We start from the raw sequence: 10,833 nt of genomic DNA on the forward strand, positions 1-10,833 counted from the left end.
ATGCATCACACACAATGCATAGAAGAAACCGTGTGGAAAAGGTTGTCCATCACACACAATTTTTACGTGGTAAACTTTTGCGCAAGGTGGCCTAACGCAAATAGTTTTCAAGAGGATGTCGTGTGTGTAGTGGAGATTGATCGCGCACGTAGTGGATCCTAGAAACGTGTCTGATCTCCACATCTATCGCAGACGTTTCGCTTTTGCAAATCGTGTGCAGTGTAATCCCTAATTTAGAAATCACATGTTTTGAATTTGAAAGTAGGCAATCACTTATGTCATATCTAACCATGTTTATTACAAATATAGGTTCAACTACGAATGCATTATTCGATGCACAGGTACATATACTGAAGAACTACAGAAGAACCAAGTAAAGAATGATGAACCATAGTTGTTCTGAAGACTGTAAAGAGAGAGGCGAAAGACATTATGGTTGCTAGAGAAGGTGAAGCGGAATGCCCATATTGTGCCCTCCTTCATGCGTAATGCGCGCACAACTCTAGGCCAACACCTTGTGATTGGTGCCCGTCCATCCTTCACTATCTTCATTACGACTTCTCGATGCTCATTGTAGTCTGGATGAAATACTTTAACCTTCATTGCGTGTCTACCAATCATGTACTTTGCGAGGTAATCTTGAGTGAACTGCTTCAGGAACCACTGTGAACGAAAAATATTCTGACATTGTTGTCTAACAACTCATTATGGGTAGAAAAAGAGAAGGCTGCAGAGTTTGTAGATACCATCCTGTAGCTCACTGTTGTGTTGGATAGAGCATAAACAAACAATATGCTTGCCACCATTCGTATCTTTTTGCTAATAATCCTTATCAGTTTCCTCACTTGATGCTTGTTCATGAATATCTCATTTCCCCATACGCAAAATGGGTCAATGCATGGATCCTTGCCAAGGGCATATGTACCTACAAGCAACAAGTCAATACTAGAAGCTAACAAGTGTCCAGGCCTAGATCTATATGCACTACATTATGGAACGACGGGGGGAGTACAAGCCAAGGGATGAAGCTAACCTCGACAGAAAATGGTGGCCACTCCCGTTGTTGTCCTGCATAAGTAGTGGAAAGGCATGATAAGTACAACAACCTTAACATCAAACAAATATAGCAAAGGTAAACAACATCATCTCCAAATGATAGCTTGAATGTGTTGGTTTCAGCATGTTGTTAAAGCAGATATACAATGGAAGGCAATCTTACCCACAACAGGCTTAACAGCCATCAAATATTGCAATTCAAACTGGTATTGTTGAAAATCAATAGAACGTAGGTAATGCTTAAACATCACACTGGATAAATGTGTAAAACTGAAATAAAGGGCATGTGTTAACTACACCAGGAATAACTAGAACAAAATATAGTCACTCAAACTGGTATTGATGTAGTCGAGGGCACAGTTCCGACTTGCACATAATGAACAACACATTGTGAATGATTGAAATAAACAAGACATAAATGACCAGTATAACAACCAAATATAGCCATTGAAAACTGGACAGAGTCTCACTGCAACCAACCTAACAAGCAAATACAAATAAACATGGTGTATGCTTGAAAACTGGACAAATGCTCACTTCAACCAACCTAACAAGCAGATATAGATAAACAAGGCATCTGCTTGATAACTGGACAAATGCTAAAAAAGAAAACTAACAACCAAATACAGATAAACAAGGCATCTGCTTGATAACTGGACGAATGCTAAAAAAGCAACCTAACAACCAAATACAGATAAACAAGGCATCTGCTTGATAACTGAACAAATGTTCACTGCAACCAAACTAAGAGCCAAATACATATAAACAAGGCATCTGCACATAATGACATAATGACATAATGTCATAATGTCATACCTAACTGATACGTCTCCGTCGTATCTATAATTTTTCATTGTTTCATGCCAATATTATACAACTTTCACATGTTTTTTGGCAACAATTTATATGATTTATTGGACTAACCTATAGATCCAGTGCCCAGTGCCAGTTCCTATTTTTTGCATGTTTTTTGTATCGCAGAAAATCCATATCATACGAAGTCCAAATGTAATAAAATTTCACGGAGAATTATTTTGGAATATATGTGATTTTTGGGAGTTGGAATCACCACAACAGAGGCCCGTGGTGGGCACAACACACCAGGGTGCAGTCCCGGAGCCAGGTGTTGCGTGGTGGGTTGTGCCCTCTTCGAACATCAGTTGGAGCTCTACTTCGGGCGCAAGGAAGCTTATATCTGGAAAAAAATTGTGTTAAAATCTCAGCCCAATCGGAGTTACGGATCTTCGGGAATATAAGAAAAGGTTCTCGGCCAGTTCTGGGAACACGAAGTAGAAGAGAACATAGAGGCAGATCCAATCTCGAAGGGGCTCCCGCCCCTCTGCCAGTGTGGAGACCAAGGACCAGAGGGGGAACTCTGCTCCCATCTAGGGGGAGGCCAGGGAAGAAGAAGAAGGAGGGGGGCTCTCTCCCCCTCGCTTCCGGTGCCGCCGGGGGCAACGATCGGGACGGCGATCTACATCAACAATCTTGCTACCGTCAACACCAACTTTCTCCCCCTCTATGGAGCGGTGTAACACCCCTTATCCCCGCTGTAATCTCTACTTAAACATGGTGCTCAACTCCATATATTATTTCCCAATGATCTATGGTTATCCTATGATGTTTGAGTAGATATGTTTTGTCCTGTGGGTTAATCGTGATCTTGGTTGGTATGATTGTATATTTTATTTATGGTTCTGTCCTACGGTGCCCTCTGTTCTCGCGCAAACGTTGTAGGGTGTTGCAATATGTTCATGATTTTCCTATGGTGGGTTGCGAGAGTGACAGAAGCTTAAACCCGAGTAGGTGGGTTGTTGGGTATGGGAGTAAAGAGGACTTGATACTTAATGCTATGGTTGGGTTTCACGACCTTAATGATCTTTAGTAGTTGCGGATGCTTGCTAGAGTTCCAATCATAAGTGCATATGATACAAGTAGAGAAACTATGTTAGCTCATGACTCTCCCTCATATAAAACTACAAGAATGATTACCGGTACTTGTTATCGATTGCCTAGGGACAAATAACTTCCTTGTTGACACAAATCCTTTTTCTAAACACCTAAATTTTATTATCTTGCAGAGTACTTCTAGTTTTATTCTTGCAAAGTAGTTCTACCATCACTCCTACAAACTAGTTTCATACTTGTTTTCGGTAAAGCAGACGTCAAGTGTGAGTAGAGTTGTATCGGTGGTTGATAGAACTTGAGGGAATATTTTTTCTACCATTAGCTCATCGTAGGGTTCGACACTCTTATTTGCCGAAAAAGGCTACAAACGATCCCCTATACTTGTGGATTATCAAGACCTTTTTCTGGCACCGTTGCCGGGGAGTTATAGTGTGGGGTGAATATTCTCGTGCGTACTTGTTTGCTTTGTCACCAAGTAGTTTTTATTTCCTATTATAAGTTGTTCTCTATCTTTAGTTATGGATATGGAACACGAAACACCAACAAAATTAGTTGTACCTGCTACTCATGGAGATGGGGAACCTCCTAAAACCCTCGATGCTCGTTATGTGAAAAATATTATGCACTACTTTGATAATCCTGAGAAAACCCCATTCAACTTGATAATCGCTTGAATCAAAAGGCAAAACTTTTATGGGATCAAATTGAGATGTTGCAATGGTATGCTTGGAATCTATGCTTGATATATGATTATACTTGTTGCTCTAAGATTGAGGTTCCACACCTTCCCTATTCATGCGAATTTAATGATAATGAAACCTTGGCTTCTTATGCTAAAGGTATATATGATTACTATGATGTGGAACGAATAGAAGAATTTTCTGCTTTTAAGGGTGCTTATGAAATCGAATCTTTGTTTAAAAAGTTTGAAGATTTTGATGATTCAGTTTATAGACCTGAAAATCTTGCTATCCTTAAATATTACTACGATAATTATAAATACAATTATGATATTGATGTATTTATTGAGAATAACTCCACTGTCCCAGAAGAGACTAATATTTTGTAGGAGTCTATGGAAGAAGAAATTCATAAAAATGCGAGCTCATTGGATGAAAAAGATGATAAGGAGAGCGAAGAACAAAAGGAGGAAGAGCAGATTGATCACCCGTGCCCACCTTCTAATGAGAGTAACTCTTCAACTCATACATTATTTAATTTCCCTTCATGCTTACCGAAGGATGTATGCTATGATAATTGTTATGATCCCATTGATTCGTTTGAAATATCCCTTTTTGATGAAATTGATACTTGCTATGCTTGTGGCCATGATGCCAATATGAATTAAGCATATGGAGATGAACTTGCTATAGTTCCTTATGATAAGAATTAAATTGTTGCTATTGCACCCACACATGATAGTCTTATTATCTTTTTGAATTCTCCCAATAACACTATATCCGAGAAGTTTGCACTTATTAAGGATTATATTGAAGGGTTGCCTTTTACCTTTGCACATGGTCATTTTAATGATTATAATATGCATGTGCTTGCTGCTCCTACTTGCAATTATTATGAGAGAGTAACTACATCTCCGCCTCTTTATGTTTCCAACACGATAAAATTGCATGAAACCGCTTATGCTATGTATTGGCCTTTACTTGATGCGCATGAATTGTTCTTGTATGACATGCCGATGCATAGGAAGAGAGTTAGACTTTGTCATTGCATGATATATGTCGCTTTTTGCTCACTACTAAATGCTAAATCATTGTTGATTCAAATTGGCTTTGATATACCTTGGGATCTGGGTGGATCCATTACTTGAGCACTTTATGCCTAGCTTAATGGCTTTAAAGAAAGCGCTACCAGGGAGACAACCTAGAAGTTTTAGAGAGTCATTTATTTCTGGTGAGTGCTTTTATAAAGTTTAAAAACAAAAAAATAGAGGGGAACTTAAAAACTTTTTCACAAAAGAGAAGCGATTGGAGGTTATGCATTGGAGAAGTGAGGGTCGACCTTGAACACTTGTGTTCATGCTCATGGAAACAATGTAGAATTTTTCATGAAGATTCTCACAAAAATATTTATCCCCTTATACAATTCCATTGTATTATCAAAATAATGTGCCAAGATTTTTCCTTTAGGATGATTAGATTGCTTGTTGGTTTGTGCGGTGCAAAACAGAAACTTTGCAGTAGTGAACGGTTTTACATTTTTTTTACGGGAACGTCAAACGGTTATGAAACTTTTTGAACTGTGTTTCTATAAAAAAAATCTTTATTTTTCCTAATTGTTTCATAATTTTTAGAGTTATAGAAGTATGGTGGATGTTTGAATCTTTACAGACTGTCCTATTTTCACAGATTGCTGTTATAGCTTCATTATTTGTGTATGTTTGAATTCTTGTTGAAGCCTCCTTGACTTGGGGCCATAGAATTATGATATCATACAGTGGGTAATGTTTGTTTATACTTATACAATAATGTTACATCAGTAAATGATGGGATTTCATTGCCATATTCACTAACCCCGCCACTAAAAGTTCGGTTAAGTTTTGTGTGGATGAAGTGTTCGAAGATCGAGGAGGTCTCGATGTGAGGAGAAGGAGGAGAGGCAAGAGCTCAAACTTGGGGATACCCAAGGCACCCAGAGTAAATGTTCAAGGAGACTCAAGCGTCTAAGCTTGGGGATGCCCCGGAAGGCATCCATCTTTCTTCAACAAGTATCAGTATGTTTTCGGATTCGTTTCGTTCATGCGATATGTGCAACTCTTGGAGCATCTTTTGCATTTATTTTTCATTTTTATTTTATGCACCATGCTGGTATGAGATGGTCCATGGTTGATTTATATAATGCTCATTGCACTTCACTTATATCTTTTGAGTATGGCTTTATAGAATGCTTCATGTGCTTCACTTATATCATTTGAAGTTTGGATTGCCTGTTTCTCTTCACAAAGAAAACCGTTATTTCAAAAATGCTCTTTTGCTTCACTTATATTTGTTAGAGCATGATCTTTTGTAGAAAGAATTAAACTCTCATGCTTCACTTATATCTATTTATAGAGTCCAAAGGAATTGGTCAATTGCATGGTTAGTCATAAAATTCTACATAAAACTTATGGATCACTGAATATGATATGTTTGATTCCTTGCAATAGTTTTGCGATATAGAGATGGAATATGTGGGAGGTACTAGTAAATGCTGGTTTTTAGTAAGAATATTGGTGCTAAGGTTTGTGATTTCGTTATGCTATGATGTTGGAGCATGATTTATTAATTATTATCCTCCTTATGAGTGGCGGTTGGGGATGAGCGATGGTCTTTTCCTACCAATCTATCCCCCTAGGGGCATGCATAGTAGTACTTTGCTTTGAGGGCTAATAAACTTTTGCAATAAGTATATGAGTTCTTGATGACTAATGTGAGTCCATGGATTATACGCACTCTTACCTTTCCGCAATTTGCTAGCCTCTACGGTACCGTGCATTGCCCTTTCTCACCTCGAGAGTCGGTGCAAACTTCGCCGGTGCATCCAAACCCCGTGATATGATATGCTCTATCACACATAAGCCTTATTATATCTTCCTCAAAACAGCCACCATACCTACCTATTATGGCTTTTCCATGGCCATTCCGAGATATATTTCCATGCAACTTTGACCGCTTCCATTTGATGACTTGAGCATTCATTGTCATATTCCTTTGCATGATCATATAGCTGACATAGTAGTTGTGGCTCAGCCACCGTTCATCATTTTTCATACATGTTATGCTAGATAATTGCACATCCTTGTACATTGCCAGAGGCATTCATATAGAGTCATACTTTGTCATAGGTATCGAGTTATAATTTTTATTTCTTTTGAGTTATAAGTAAATAGAAGTGTGATGATTATCATTTTTCATTTTTAGAGCAGTGCCCCAGTGAGGAAAGGATGATGGAGACTATGATTCCCCCACAAGTCGGGATGGGACTCCGGACAATGAGAGAAAAAAAAAGAAAAAGAAAAAAAAGGAAAAGAAAAAGAAAAAAAGAAAAAAAAGAAAAAAGAAATAAACAAAGAGAGAAGGGGCATTGTTAGTATCCTTTACCACACTTGTGCTTCAAAGTAGCACCATGTCTTTCATATGGAGAGTCTCCTATTGTGTCACTTTCATATACTAGTTGGAATTTTTCATTATAGGATTAGATGCACACCCACTTAGTTTCATATTGAGGTTTCATACACTTATAGCTCTTAGTGCATTCGTTGCATGGCAATCCCTACTCCTCACGATGATATCAATTGATGGGCATCTCCATAGCCCGTTGGTTAGCCACGTCGATGTGAGACTTTCTTACTTTTTTGTCTTCTTTATGTTTACCCCTATCATCATACTCTATTCCACCCATAGTGTTATATCCATGGCTTGCTCTCATGTATTGCGTGAGGGTTAAAAAAGCTGAAGCGCGTTAAAAAGTATGAACCAATTGATCGGCTTGTCATCGGGGTTGTGCATGATAAATACTTTGCGTTAAGAAGACAGAGCATGATAAGACTATATGATTTTGTAGGGATAACTTTCTTTAGTGTTGATATTTTGAAAGACATGATTGTTTGTTGGAATGCCTGAGTATTGATGTCTTTATGTCAGATTATAGACTATTGCTTTCAATCACTTATGTCTTAATAATTAATATTCATGCCATGATTAGATATATGATCAAGTTTATGCTAGGTGGCATTCCACATCAAAAATTATCTTTTTTATCATTTACCTGCTCCAGGACGAGCAGGAATTAAGCTTGGGGATGTTGATACGTCTTCGTCGTATCTATAATTTTGGATTGTTTCATGTCAATATTATACAACTTTCACATGTTTTTGGCAACAATTTATATGATTTATTGGACTAACCTATTGATCCAGTACCCAGTGCCAGTTCTTGTTTTTTGCATGTTTTTTGTATCGCAGAAAATCCATATCAAACGAAGTCCAAATGCAATAAAATTTCACGGAGAATTATTTTGGAATATTTGTGATTTTTGGGAGTTGGAATCACCGCAAATGGAGGCCGTGGTGGGCACAACCCACCAGGGCGTGGTCCAGGAGCTCTACTTCGGGCGCAAGGAAGCTTATATTCGGAAAAAAATCATGTTAAAATCTCAGCGCAATTGGAGTTACGGATCTTCGGGAATACAAGAAACGGTTTTCGGCCAGATCTGGGAACGCGAAACAGAAGAGAACAGAGAGGGAGATCCAATCTCGGAGGGGCTCCCGACCCTCAGCCACCATGGAGACCAAGGACCAGAGGGGGAACTCTCCTCCCGTCTAGGGGGAGGCCAAGGAAGAAGAAGAAGGAGGGGGGCTCTCTCCCCCTCGCTTCCGTTGGCGCCGGAGTGCCGCCGGGGGCAATGATTGGGGCGGTGATCTACATCAACAATCTTGCTACCATCAACACCAACTCTCTCCCCCTCTAAGCAGCGGTGTAACATCCCTTCTCCTTGCTGTAATCTCTGCTTAAACATGGTGCTCAACTCCATATATTATTTCCCAATGATCTATGGTTATCCTACGATGTTTGAGTAGATCCATTTTGTCCTGTGGGTTAATCATGATCTTGGCTGGTATGATTGCATATTTTATTTATGGTGTTGTCCTACGGTGCCCTCCATTCTCGCGCAAACGTGAGGGGCCCTCGCTGTAGGGTGTTGCAATATGTTCATGATTTGCCTATCACCGGTGCGCGTCGATGTTATACAAACGGTTTTTAACCCCTTTCCGCGACGGCATTTGGAACCGTCGCCAAGTGAGTGTGGGCGATAGGGGGGTCCTTCCCACACGACCCAGAAATTGTCGGGGATAGGGAGCCTTGATGCATATAGTTGTCCCTATATAACCATTTTTGATATCTCGAATATCCCAAACACTTCATCCTTGCTACTCGTTTGTGCTCGCATTGCCATCATAGTCGGAGTTTTGTGGTTTCGCCTAAAACCAGGCAGATTCCAGGCACGGGAGTTTTCTAGGCAGATTCTAGGCACGGGAGTTTTACGATGCCTGGCACATCACAAACAGTTCATGATTATAAACCGTGTACGATAGGTAGACAATCACACACATTTAGTTTTCCCGCACCGTATGTGATAGTGTGTGACATCACACACGCTTTGCAAACATCAACTGGGTGCATGCTTGCACATGTTTCCTCTCTGTGAACCGTCTCGGATTATTGTGTATATCAAAAACGTTTGTGTTTTACCAACCGTGTGTGCCGTAATGACTTGCACAACATAATTTCGCCCTAATTTAATTGCTGCTATTTAAAACAGTACCTAATTTAAACTTGAAAGTAGGCTATAGCTTTATTCATATCCATCAGGTTCAAACAACCAATGCATTATTCGATTCACAGGTACATATGTTTAAGAATTACATAAGCACTAAATAAAGAATGATGTACCAGGGTTCTATACTTGTACTATTACAGATGGTAAAGAAAGAGGCGACAGACATTCCAGTTGCTGAACAAGGTGAAGCGGAATGGCCCTATTGTGCTCTCCTGGATGCAGAACGCATGCAGGACTCTAGTCCAACCCCTTGTGATGGTCGCCCGCCAATCATGTAGTTTGAGAGGTAATCTTGAGTAAACTGCTTCAGGATCCACTGTAAAAGAAAAAAGATTCAGATATTAACATCTAACAAAACTCATTACGGACAGTAAAAGAAGGCTACAAGGTTCTTACTTACCATCCTGCAGTTCACTGTTGTCTTGCATAAAGTGTAAAAAATAGTTTGATTGACATCTTTTGACCCATTTTAATAACAATCTTTATCAGTTTCCTCACTTGATGATGGTTCATGAATATCTCATTGCCCCATATGCAGAAAGGGTGGAAGTGTGGATCTTTGGCAATGATATATGTACCTCAAAGCACCAAGTTAATATTAGAAGCTAAACAACAATTGAAAAATGATGTAGTACAACACTCCATCCATCCCATTATATAAGATTTTATTACATGTATATCTAGACATCATTAGAACATTAAGGTAACACTCTTCCTTGTTGCTATGTAGCCTGGGATTACATATTTAGTCATTCAGTACAATGCATGTTGCTAAACAACAATTGAAAAACGAAAAGGCATGTTAACTGCAATATCCTTAACAGCAACCAAATATCGTAATTCATAGTGGTATCGTTGAAACTATTATTGGTGAAATTGAACTTCATGTCAAATAGTTGCACATATAGAGCATCACATTGTGAAGAACTAAAATAAACAAGTCATAAGGACATCTCTAGGCGATCCTTAAAAAGTTAAAGGACTAAAACCCTTAGTGGATATATATATACTCCAGCAATTTTTGGCCTTTTCTAGTCGATCCCCTAAACTTAAGGTTGTAAAATTCAATTTGATCAAGTCCAAAGCAGGTTCAACCGAAAGTAGCACGCATTCAAAGATAAACATAGATAATTTTGCATAACCGAACATAAAACATAAATTTAAACTAAGCTAAACTACTTTCAGTCGAAGTACAGGTCGAGCCAATCCTTCCTCGTCATGTACGGTGTGCCGCGAGCCGGGTCCGGGCCGGTATTGTCGTCGGGCTCATTGGGGAAGGAACTCCTCCACCCGTCGATGTTGATTTCCTCGTCCTCGGGGCCCACCTCAACGCCCTCCGCGCCGCCGCCTTCGACCTCATCATCGAAAGAGAGCGTGATAACCTCACTGCCCTCCGCGCCGCCATCCTCGCCGCCTTCGACCTCGTCATCGAAGGAGTGCGCGATAACCTCGCCGCCCTCTGCAACGACGAAGATCGCCCACTCCGCCTCCATGAGCTCTGGGTGCTGCCGGCGGAGCTCTTGCATGTAGGCC

The sequence above is a fragment of the Triticum aestivum genome, chromosome 4B (genome assembly GCF_018294505.1).
Source record: "Triticum aestivum cultivar Chinese Spring chromosome 4B, IWGSC CS RefSeq v2.1, whole genome shotgun sequence".
NCBI lineage: Eukaryota > Viridiplantae > Streptophyta > Magnoliopsida > Poales > Poaceae > Triticum > Triticum aestivum.